This window comes from Hemitrygon akajei, unplaced genomic scaffold, assembly GCF_048418815.1.
Source record: "Hemitrygon akajei unplaced genomic scaffold, sHemAka1.3 Scf000060, whole genome shotgun sequence".
Lineage (NCBI taxonomy): Eukaryota > Metazoa > Chordata > Chondrichthyes > Myliobatiformes > Dasyatidae > Hemitrygon > Hemitrygon akajei.
Genome location: NW_027331946.1, coordinates 5284266 through 5297630, shown reverse-complemented (window position 1 = coordinate 5297630; position 13365 = coordinate 5284266). Strand labels below are relative to the sequence as shown.

Here is a 13365-nt window from a genome sequence, read left to right as displayed (position 1 = left end):
GTATTAAACAACCCCTACGGATTTGGGTTCAGTTTCGTTTTTTAAAAAAAATTTAAACAATTTAAGTTGTCTAGTTTTTATATCGAAACTTTAAATTTAAATCAACAACTGACCCCATTTTTTCTCCTATGGAAAAATAAAAGGATCCTTTGACGAGTTAACTAACAAATTTTCTCTCGCTCATACACATTTTTTGCAATACGTTCAGGTGAAACATTTTTTACAACAATGTTTACCTAAGTTTCCATATTTACAAGAATCTGATTTGTTGGATACCATTTTGAAATTGAATCCCTTAGTGACAGGTTCCATTAGCAGAATGTATAATTTATTTTTTGTTACAAAAAGAGAACGTATCACTAAAGATTAAACAATATTGTGAGAGAGAACTTAATATGAACTTTGTTAATGAAGATTGCCTTCGAGTTTTGAAAAACGAAAATTCTTCTTCTGCATGTGCCAACCATTGTTTCATTCAATTTAAAATTGTTCACGGTTATTATTTAACAAAGGAGAGACTATCTAAAATATTTCCTACTATAGACAAATGCTGCGATAGATGTAAAACTGAAGTAGTTACTTTGTCACATATGTTCTGGTCATGTTCTTCATTAAAATCGTTTTGAAAATCTTTATTTTCTACTAGTTCTAAAGCTCTGAAAATTAATTTACAACCTAATAGATTGACTGTTCTATTTGGAATAGTTCCACATCGCATTCAGGGTATCTCATCTTCAGATCAATATGTAATTGCATTTGTTACGCTACTGACAAGAAGGGTTATTTTATTAAAATGGAAAGATATTTCTTCCCCTACATTAATTGAATCGTATTCGCAAGGAATGTTGTCTTACTTTGGAAAAAAAAGTAGAACTTTCGATCCTCGATTCGATTTTGAGAGAAGATGGGGTTCTTTTGCCAAATATTATCATTTAATTTGAATTATGCTATATGGTTTCCTTCCGGGGGTTGATTCCTAATGGGTTTTTTCCCTTTTTGTAGTTAGTTTTTTTTTCCGAATTAGATGGGGTTCTTTTTTTCCCCCTTCTTTTTCAATATATATTTTTTTCCAATTTATATTCATGAACATTTATTTTCAGCTTTATTAGTTGTACACATATTAATCTATTGAAGTTTTGTATCATTTTATAGCCGTAAAAGATAATGTACCAATAAAAAAGATTCTAAAAATGAGAAAGGAAACTGACAAAACAATCACTCTAACAAAGCATTATGGCTGCAGAGAAAGTGCAGTGCAGATAGACATATGGTGCACGGTCACGTCGAGTTACATTGTGAGGCCGAGTCCATTTTGTCATTCATTTGGCTTATAACCACAGACAGGAAGCCGTCCTTGAGCCGGATGGTTCGCGCTTTAAGGCTTTTGTACCTCTTCCCCGATGGGGGAGCGGGTTTGCAGCAAGAATGTCCAGGTTGTGAGGGTCTTTGAGTACATGGCCTGCTTTCCCGAGGCAGGGGAAGTGTAGGAAGAGTCCATGGAGGGGAGGCCTGTTTCTCTGATGTTCTCTGCAGTTCCCTGCAGTCATGGGCAGAGCAGTAGCCATACGAAGGCGTGAAGTATCGACAAGAAGCTCAGAGACCTCGGCCTTCACCCTGCCTTGTGTAGCTGGATCCTGGACTTCCTGTCCGATCGCGGGCAGGTGGTAAGAGTGGGCTTCCTCACCTCTGTCTCTCTGATCCTCAGCACACATACCCCACAGGGTTGTCTGTTTAGTCCCCTCCTTTACTCTCTGTATTCCCATGACGTGTCGCCACCCACAGCTCCAATCTGCTAATTAAATTTACTGACGACACTACACTGACTGGCCTGATCTCAAATAATAACGAGGCAGCCGACAGAGAAGAAGTCATCACCCCGACACAGAGGTGTCAAGAAAACAACCTCTCCCTCATTGTGACAAAAACAAAGGAGCTGGTTGTGGATTACAGGAGGAATGGAGACAGGGAACAAATTCAACATTTCCAAGACTGTTATTGACACAAAATGCACATTTTAATATTGATCATGACACAATGTATTTTATATATTGTTAATGACATAAAACATATTTACAGATTGTTACTGACAGAGAATCGTATAATTTGTGTTCCGTGTGTTATCTGAATGTACTTGCCTGTGATGCTGCCACAAGTCAGTGTTTCTCTGTTCCTATACCTTTCCGTACTTGTGCACTTGGCAATAAATTCAACAGGACCTGAGAAATCTCAGTAAGATTTGATTAGTGATGATCATCTTGGCAGCTCAGTAGGTCGAATGTATGAGAAAGTACACTGTTAAATGTAAAACCCTGAACAGTGTTGATGATCAGAGGGATCTTAGACTCCAGGTTCATCGCTCCCTGAAAGAGACTGCACAGATTGATTGGGTGGTTAAGAAGGCAAATGGCATGGTTGTCTTTATTAGTTGATGCATTGAGCTCAAAAGTCGGGAAGTTATGTTGCGGCTGTTACGAGCCTGCGGTCGTACTGTGACTGTTTCTTTAAGAGCGCCAGCGTGAGGAGGCGGGGCTATGACGTCAGTCACAGGCTGACAGCGCTGACGGTGGACTGAACCATAAGAGAGAGAGAGAGAGTCTAGAAAAGCTGATCGCTTCAGTTAGTCGCAGCTGAGGCTTGGGACCCTCCTATGCCCACAAGAGTGGGTTGATCATCGGTACACGGAACCACAACGAATGTGTGTGGCTGTCACTTCGTATAATCCATAGGAGTTTGTTTTTTTAATATCTTGTGTTAACCCTTGCCTGGGTATGTTGTGCGGTAACCCCTGGAAGACGGTATTCCTGTGACAGGTCACTTTCGCTGATAACTCGTATGTGGACGGATTCAACGGATAAGAACTTCGTCGACGGTTATTTTGATGTAACGGCCATTTCTCTACGTTTCACCCTGGATTACAAATATCTCTCTCCCATAATTTATTCCGTGGATTACTGAACTTTCCTACTTTTCCATCTCAAGACTCTGAGCTTTGTTCCCTCAGGCTCGATAGTCTGGGAGTTATATTTACACAAATATACACATAACACTGTTAACTTTCCTTTATTTCATTAAGTTACTACATCATAAGTAGATACTAATAAAGAGAGTGGTTTTAACATCAAAACCAGACTCCACTGTGAACTCCATTGCTGCTGTTTCGTTTCTAAAACGACACAGTTCGTAACACAGTTTTATAAAACTAGTTAGACCACATCTGGAGTGTTTCGTACAGTTCTGGTCGCCCCCGTTCTCGGAAGGATGTCGGGGCTTTGGAGAGGGCGCAGAAGAGGTTTACCAGGACACTGCCTGGATTAGAGGGCATGAGCTATAACGAGAGGCTGGGCAAACTTGTGTTGTTTTCTCCAGAGCGGCGCAGGATGGGGTGAGACTGGATGGACGTTTATAAGATTAAGAGAGGAATGATCGAGTGGACAGATGATATATTTTTCCTGGGGGTTGAAATGTCTAATACATTTAAGGTGAGAGGAGATGTGAGCGGCAAGTTTGCTTCTTTCCACAGAGTGGTGGGTAGCTGGTTCTCCGTCTGGGGTTGGAAACCCTCTACCGTCACGTGATCCCGTTTCCTGTTCACGTTGTTCCGCAGATCTGCAGTATCTGCGGGTCACTGCTCTACGTGTATATAGATAGATAGATAGATAGATAGATAGATAGATAGATAGATAGATAGATAGATAGATAGATAGATAAATAGATAGATAGATAGATAGATACTTTATTCATCCCCATGGGGAAATTCAACATTTTTTCCAATGTCCCATACACTTGTTGTAGCAAAACTAATTACATACAATACTTAACTCAGTAAAAATATGATATGCATCTAAATCACTCTCTCAAAAAGCATTAATAATAGCTTTTAAAAAGTTCTTAAGTAGTTTACTTAAATACATTAAATACAATCAACCCCGGCACTTTAAGATATCTTACTCCTGGCGGTTGAATTGTAAAGCCTAATGGCATTGGGGAGTATTGACCTCTTCATCCTGTCTGAGGAGCATTGCATCGATAGCAATCTGTCGCTGAAACTGCTTCTCTGTCTCTGGATGGTGCTATGTAGAGGATGTTCAGGGTTTTCCATAATTGACCGTAGCCTACTCAGCGCCCTTCGCTCAGCTACCGATGTTATACTCTCCAGTACTTTGCCCACGACAGAGCCCGCCCTCCTTACCAGCTTATTGAGACGTGAGGCGTCCCTCTTCTTAATGCTGCCTCCTCAACACGCCACCACAAAGAAGAGGGCGCTCTCCACAACTGACCTATAGAACATCTTCAGCATCTCACTACAGACATTGGATGACGCCAACCTTCTAAGTAAGTACAGTCGACTCTGTGCCTTCCTGCACAAGGCATCTGTGTTGGCAGTCCAGTCTAGCTTCTCGTCTAACTGTACTCCCAGATACTTGTAGGTCTTAACCTGCTCCACACATTCTCCATTAATGATCACTGGCTCCATATGAGGCCTAGATCTCCTAAAGTCCACCACCATCTCCTTGGTCTTGGTGATATTGAGACGCAGGTAGTTTGAGTTGCACCATATCACAAAGTCCTGTATCAGTTTCCTATACTCCTCCTCCTGTCCATTCCTGACACACCCCACTATGGCCGTGTCATCAGCGAACTTCTGCACATGGCAGGACTCCGAGTTATATTGGAAGTCTGATGTGTACAGGGTGAACAGGACCGGAGAGAGCACGGTCCCCTGCGGCGCTCCTGTGCTGCTGACCACCGTGTCAGACCTACAGTCTCCCAACCGCACATACTGAGGTCTATCTGTCAAGTAGTCCACTATCCAATCCACCATGTGAGAGTCTACTCCCATCTCCGTTAGTTTGTGCCTTAAGATCTTGGGCTGGATGGTGTTAAAGGCACTAGAGAAGTCCAGGAATGTAATCCTCACAGCACCACTGACCCCATCTAGGTGAGAGAGGGATTTGTGCAGCAAATACGTGATAGCATCCTCCACTCCCACCTTCTCCTTATACGCAAACTGAAGCTTCATCTTTCCCCGTTCAGACAACGCAGTGAGATCCGGATCTGTCACGTCCTCTCGTTGTGGTGGACAGTATGCTTTTTTTCAACAATATTTTCAGCATGTTTCATTTCACTGTTTTTACCTGCTGAAGTACAGCTAATGTTTCTGGTTGTCTGACCCATTTATGTGAGAATTTAGCCTTTTCTATTTCTCTGCGCTTCTCATAAATGTGTACAGTTCAGTTAAGCTTGACTCCAAAATTTCCAAAGCAACAACCCGGTCAGTCAAATAGTTCCACACAATTAAAATAGTTTATTACATCTTTTTTTTCATTTTGTACTATTTATACAATTTAACTATTTAATATTTATATTCTTATTTTAAATCACAATTGTTAAAATCTATTGTTATGAATTAGGTTCTACTGCTGCCGCAGGGACAACGAATTTCATGACATATGCCGGTGCTATTAAACCTGATTCTGATATTGATATGGGAGCCCACCACTGGTCACCTGATCCCAGTTACCGCAGATGCTAATGTGAGATTGAAGCCCTTTCCATATATTAGCTTTCCACAGAAATGACAACAGTTCAGTTTCCTTCTGAGGTTCCAGAGCAGAAGCTCAGTCTGTCTAATATTTCCACACAATTAAAATGGGGAATTGGTTTATTCTCTTAATAACCATATAACCATATAACAATCACAGCACGGAAACAGGCCATTCCGGCCCTCCTAGTCCGTGCCGAACTCTTAATCTCACCTAGTCCCACCTACCCGCACTCAGCCCATAACCCTCCACTCCTTTCCTATCCATATACCTATCCAATTTTACCTTAAATGACACAACTGATCTGGCCTCTACTACTTCTACAGGAAGCTCATTCCACACAGCTATCACTCTCTGAGTAAAGAAATACCCCCTCGTGTTTCCCTTAAACTTTTGCCCCCTAACTCTCAAATCATGTCCTCTCGTTTGAATCTCCCCTACTCTCAATGGAAACAGCCTATTCACGTCAACTCTATCTATCCCTCTCAACATTTTAAATACCTCGATCAAATCCCCCCTCAACCTTCTACGCTCCAATGAATAGAGACCTAACTTGTTCAACCTTTCTCTGTAACTTAAGTGCTGAAACCCTGGTAACATCCTAGTAAATCGTCTCTGCACTCTCTCTAATTTATTGATATCTTTCCTATAATTCGGTGACCAGAACTGTACACAATATTCCAAATTTGGCCTTACCAATGCCTTGTACAATTTTAACATTACATCCCAACTTCTGTACTCAATGCTCTGATTTATAAAGGCCAGCGTTCCAAAAGCCTTCTTCACCACCCTATCTACATGAGACTCCACCTTCAGGGAACTATGCACTGTTATTCCTAGATCTCTCTGTTCCACTGCATTCCTCAATGCCCTACCATTTACCCTGTATGTTCTATTTGGATTATTCCTGCCAAAATGTAGAACCTCACACTTCTCAGCATTAAACTCCATCTGCCAACGTTCAGCCCATTCTTCTAACCGGCATAAATCTCCCTGCAAGCTTTGAAAACCCACCTCATTATCCACAACACCTCCTACCTTAGTATCATCAGCATACTTACTAATCCAATTTACCACCCCATCATCCAGATCATTTATGTATATTACAAACAACATTGGGCCCAAAACAGATCCCTGAGGCACCCCGCTAGTCACCGGCCTCCATCCCGATAAACAATTATCCACCACTACTCTCTGGCATCTCCCATCTAGCCACTGTTGAATCCATTTTATTACTCCAGCACTAATACCTAACGACTGAACCTTCTTAACTAACCTTCCATGTGGAACCTTGTCAAAGGCCTTGCTGAAGTCCATATAGACTACATCCACTGCCTTACCCTCGTCAACATTCCTCGTAACTACTTCAAAAAATTCAATAAGGTTTGTCAAACATGACCTTCCACGCACAAATCCATGCTGGCTACTCCTAATCAGATCCTGTCTATCCAGATAATTATAAATACTATCTCTAAGAATACTTTCCATTAATTTACCCACCACTGATGTCAAACTGACAGGTCTATAATTGCCAGGCTTACTTCTAGAACCCTTTTTAAACAATGGAACCACATGAGCAATACGCCAATCCTCCGGCACAATCCCTGTTTCTAATGACATCTGAAAGATCTCCGTCAGAGCTCCTGCTATCTCTACACAAACTTCCCTCAAGGTCCTGGGGAATATCCGGTCAGGACCCGGAGATTTATCCACTTTTAAATTTCTTAAAAGCGCCAGTACTTCCACCTCTTTAATTGTCATAGGTTCCATAACTTCCTTACTTGTTTCCCACACCTTACACCATTCGATATCCTTCTCCTTAGTGAATACCGAAGAGAAGAAATCGTTCAAAATCTCTCCCATCTCCCTCGGCTCCACACATAGCTGACCACCCTGATTCTCTAAGGGACCAATTTTATCCCTCACTATCCTCTTGCTTTTAATATAACTGTAGAAGCCTTTCGGATTTACTTCCACCTTATTTGCCAAACCAAACTCGTAACTTCTTTTAGCTTTTCTAATCTCTTTCTTAAGTTTCCTTTTACATTCTTTATATTCCTCGAGCAATTCCTTTACTCCATGCTGCCTATATCTATTGTAGACATCCCTCTTTTTTCGAACCAAGTTTCTAATATCCCTTGAAAACCATGGCGCTTTCAAACCTTTAATCTTTCCTTTCAACCGAACAGGAACATAAAGATTCTGTACCCTCATAATTTCACCCTTAAATGACCTCCATTTCTCTATTACATCCTTCCCATAAAACAACTTGACCCATTCCACTCTCTCTAAATCCCTGCGCATCTCCTCAAAGTTAGCCTTTCTCCAATCAAAAATCTCAACTCTAGGTCCAGTCCTGTCCTTCTCCATAATTATATTGAAGCTAATGCTATTGTGATCACTGGACCCGAAGTGCTCCCCAACACATACATCTGTCAGCTGACCTATCGCATTCCCTAACAGGAGATCCAACACTGCCCCATCTCTAGTCGGTACTTCTATGTATTGTTGCAAAAAGCTATCCTGCACACATTTCACAAACTCTAAACCATCCAGCCCTTTTACAGAATGAGCTTCCCAATCTATGTGTGGAAAATTAAAATCTCCCACAATCACCACCTTGTGTTTACTACAAATATCTGCTATCTCCTTACACATTTGCTCTTCCAACTCACGCTCCCCATTAGGTGGCCTATAATACACTCCTATCAGTGTTACTACACCTTTCCCATTCCTCAATTCCACCCAAATAGCCTCCCTAGAGGAGCTCTGTAATCTATCCTTCCAAAGCACCGCCATAAGATTTTCTCGGACAAGCAATGCAACACCTCCTCCTCTGGCCCCTCCTACTCTATCACACCTGAAGCAACTAAATCCAGGAATATTTAGTTGCCAATCACACCCTTCCTGCAACCATGTTTCACTAATAGCTACAACATCATAATTCCATGTATCAATCCACACTTTAAGCTCATCCACCTTTCTTACAATGCTCCTAGCATTAAAATAGATACATTTAAGATACTCTCCACCTCCTCCTCTCTTTTCATCCCTAGCAATGCATTCAAATTTATTATCCTTTTCTTTCTTCTCCCCTACAACTTCGGGCTGAGCGCATCCCTCCTCCATCACCTGCCTGTCCTCCCTCACACACGGTCTACTTACTTGCTCTACTGGTGAACTAACCTCCTCTCCCATAGTTTCCTCAAATTGATTTCCGCCCCCCCATCTTACTAGTTTAAAGTCTGCCCCGTAGCCCTAGCAAACCTCCCCGCTAGGATATTGGTCCCCCCAGGATTCAAGTGTAACCCGTCCTTCTTGAACAGGTCACCGCAGATCGTAATGTGAGATTGAAGCCTTTTCTATTTATTTGCATTCCACAGAAATGACAACAGTTCAGTTTCCTTCTGTGGTTCCAGAGCAGAAGCTCAGTCTGTCTAACATTTCCACACAATTAAAATGGGGAATTTATTTATTCTTATCACGTACTGAGCTACAGTGAAAATCTTGCCTGACGTACCATCCACACAGATCGATACATTACAAGAGTACATTGAGCTGATATACGACCGAACAATAACTGTAACAAAGCATTTTGGCTGCAGAGAAAGTGCAGTGCAGATAGACATATGGTGCAGGGTCACGTCGAGTTACATTGTGAGGCCGAGACCATTTTATCATTCATTTGGCTTATAGACACAGACAGGAAGCTGCCCTTGAGCTTGTCATTACTAAGAACTGCAGGTCTTCTTTTTTTCTCACTTTCTCGTGGAACTAGACTGGGATGTCCATTAAGCCCTTTATTATTTAATCTTGTATTGGAGCCTTTAGCTATAACACTACGTGAAGCTAAAAATATTCTTGGTATCTCGATGAATGGAACCATACATAAGATTTCTCTTTATGCAGATGATCTTTTGGTTTTTATTTCAAATTTTGAGGAATCAATTCCTAATCTTTTGGAAACACTTAAAGATTTCGCTAAATTTTCTGGATATAAACTTAACTTGAATAAAAGTGAATTGTTTCCATTAAATGTCCCTGTTAGTATATATAATGATATTCCTTTTAGAACTGTTAATACCTTTAGATATTTAGGTATTATAATTACTAAAAAACATAAAGATCTCTATGAAGCGAATAAAGTTCCTTTAATGGACTCCATGAAACAACTATTTTCTAGATGGAATTCACTTACTTTTTTCTTTAATAGGTCGTATTCATGCTGGTAAAATTATTTTACTTAGATTTTTATATATTTTCCAAAATATACCTATCTTTTTAACTAAAAAAATTTCGATCAAATTGACTCACTTATTTCTTCCTTTATTTGGAACAATAAGAGTCCAAGAATTAATAAGTATCATTTACAAAAATCTGAAAAAGATTTTTCACTTGCACTTCCTACTTTAAGACTGTATTATTGGGCTGAGAACATTAGACAATTCTGTTTTTGGTTATATTGTCTTAATAAGAACCAAAATCCATTATGGGTTGATTTGGAATTAAAAGCAGTTAAACAATTTCATTTAACTTCAATATTAGGAGTCCCATTACTTTTACAGCTCTCTAAAATTCCAAATTCAAATCTTTACCCGGTTATTAAACAATCCCTACAGATTTGGGTTCAGTTTCGTTTTTTAAAAACATTTAAACAATTTAAGATGACTAGGTTTTTACATCGAAACTTCTCATTTATACCTTCAACAACTGACCCCATTTTTCTCCTATGGAAAAATAAAGGGATCTATTCTTTTACAGATTTATTTTGTGATGGTCCATTATGATCTTTGAAGAGTTAATTAACAAATTTTATCTCGCTCATACACATTTTTTTGCAATATGTTCAGTTTAGACATTTTTTACAATATTTACCTAAGATTCCATGTTTACAAGAATCTGATTTGTTGGATACCATTTTGAAATTGAATCCCTTAGTGAAAGGTTCCATTGGCAGAATTTATAATTTATTTTTGTTACAAAACGAAAACCTATCACTAAAGATTAAACAAGATTGGGAGAGAGAACTTAATATGACCTTTGTTAATGAAGATTGTCTTCGAGTTTTGAAAAATGTAAATTCTTCTTCTGTATGTGCCAACCATTGTTTAATTCAATTTAAAACTGTCCACCGTTATTATTTAACAAAGGAGAGACTATCTAAAATATTTCCTAGTATAGACAAATGCTGTGATAGATGTAAAACTGAAGTAGCTACTTTGTCACATATGTTCTGTTCATGTTTTTCATTAAAATCGTTTTGGAAATCTTTATTTTCTGCAATTTCTAGAGCTCTGAAAATTAATTTACAAACTAATAGATTGACTGTTCTATTTGGAATAGCTCCACATCATATTCAGGGAATTTCATCTTCAGATCAACATGTAATTGCATTTGTTACACTACTGACAAGAAGGGCTATTTTATTAAAATGGAAAGATATTTCTTCCCCTACATTAATTGAATGGTTTTCTCAAGGAATGTTATGTCGTAGTTTGGAAAAAATAGTAGAACTTTTGATACTCGATTCGATTTTGAGAGAAGATGGGGTTCTTTTGCCAAATATTATCATTTAATTTGAATTATGCTATATGGTTTCCGTCCAATTTTATTTTTTTATAAATATGAAATGACGGTTGATGATTCTTTTTTTAAAAATTTAGATGATGGTCAAACGTATTGCTCCGGAGGGTTCATTCCTGATGGATTTTTCCCCTTTTTTTGTGGTTACTGGGCTTTTTTCCGAGGGAGATGGGGTACTTTTTTCCCTTATTTTTCGATATATATATTTTCCATTTTACGATCAGTTCTTTTAGCTTTATTAATTGAATACATATTAATCTATTGACGCTTTGTATCATTTTATAGCTGTAGAAGATTATGTGTTAATAAAAAAATTCTAAAAATGAAAAATGAAACTGGCAAAACAATCACTAGACATATGGTGCAGGGTCACGTCGAGTTACATTGTGAGGCCGAGTCCATTTTGTCATTCATTTGGCTTATAACCACAGACAGGAAGCCGTCCTTGAGCCGGATGGTTCGCGCTTTAAGGCTTTTGTATCTCTTCCCCGATGGGGGAGCGGTTTTGCAGCAAGAATGTCCAGGTTGTGAGGATCTTTGAGTACATGACCTGCTTTTCCGAGGCAGGGGAAGTGTAGGAAGAGTCCATGAAGGGGAGGCTTGTTTCTCTGATGTTCTCTGCTCTCCAAAGTTCTTTGCAGTTCCTTGCAGTCATGGGCAGAGCAGTAGCCATAAGAAGGCGTGAAGTATCGACAAGAAGCTCAGAGACCTCGGCCTTCACTCTGCCTTGTGCAGCTGGATCCTGGACTTCCTGTCCGATCGCCGGCAGGTGGTAAGAGTGGGCTCCCTCACCTCTGTCTTTCTGACCCTCAGCACACACACCTCACAGGGTTGTCTCCTTGGCCCCCGCCTTTACTCTCGAAGCACCCATGACTTGTGTCGCCACCCACAGTTCCAATCTGTTAAGTAAATTTGCTGACGACACTACACTGACTGGCCTAATCTCAAATAATAACGAGGCAGCCGACAGAGAAGAAGTCATCACCCCGACACAGTGGTGTCAAGAAAACAACCTCTCCCTCATTGTGACAAAAACAAGGGAGCTGGTTGTGGATTTCAGGAGGAATGGAGAGAGGGACCAAAATCATCATTTCCAAGTCTGTTATTGATACAAAATGCACATTATAATATTGATCATGACACAATGTATTTTATATATTGTTAATGACATAAAACATATTTATAGATTGTTACTGACAGAGAATCGTATAAATTGTGTTCCGTGTGTTATCTGAATGTACTTGCCTGTGATGCTGCCACAAGTCAGTGTTTCTCTGTTCCTGTACCTTCCCGTACTTGTGCACTTGGCAATAAATTCAACAGGACCTGAGAAATCTCAGTGAGATTTGATTAGTGATGATTATCTTGGCAGCTCGGTAGGTCGAATGCATGAGACAGTACACTGTTAAATGCAAAACCCTGAACAGTGTTGATGATCAGAGGGATCTTAGACTCCAAGTTCATCGCTCCCTGAAAGAGACTGCACAGATTGATTAGGTGGTTAAGAAGGCAAATGGCATGGTTGTCTTTATTAGTTGAAGCATTGAGTTCAAAAGTCGGGAAGTTATGTTGCGGCTGTTACGAGCCTGCGGTCGTACTGTGACTGTTTCTTTAAGAGCGCCGGCGTGAGTAGGCGGGGCTATGACGTCAGTCACAGGCTGACAGCGCTGACTGTGGACTGAACCATAAGAGAGAGAGAGAGAGCGATCTGCAGACAGGCAGTCGGCCAATCTAAAGAGAGAGAGAGACTGGAAAAGCTGATCGCTTCAGTTAGTCACAGCTGAGGCTTGGAACTCTCCTCTGCCCACAGGAGTGGGTTGATCATCGGTGCACGGAACCACAACGAATGTGTGTGGCTGTCACTTCGTATAAACCATAGGAGTGGATTTTGGAATATCTTGTGTTAACCCTTGCCTGGGTACGTTGTGTGGCAACCCCTGGAAGACGGTATTCCTGTGACAGGTCACTTTCGCTGATAACTCGTATGTGGACGGATTCAACGGATAAGAACTTCGTCGACGGTTATTTTGAAGTAACGGCCTTTTCTCTACGTTTCACCCTGGATTACAAATATCTCTTTCCCATCATTTATTCCGTGGATTACTGAACTTTCCTACTTTACCATCTCAAGACTCTGAGCTTTGTTCCCTCACGTTCGATAGTCTAGGAATTATATTTACACATATATACACTTTACACTGGTAACTTCCCTTTATTTCATTAAGTTACTACATCATAA

At 40.2% G+C, this 13365-nt stretch overlaps 1 protein-coding gene across 1 annotated transcript in view; it reads left to right on the top strand.

Moving 5' to 3' along the window:
* LOC140721733 (NACHT, LRR and PYD domains-containing protein 3-like) overlaps positions 1 to 13365 on the top strand; it is a 943069-nt gene that overhangs the window by 194560 nt on the left and 735144 nt on the right. The window lies entirely within an intron of this gene.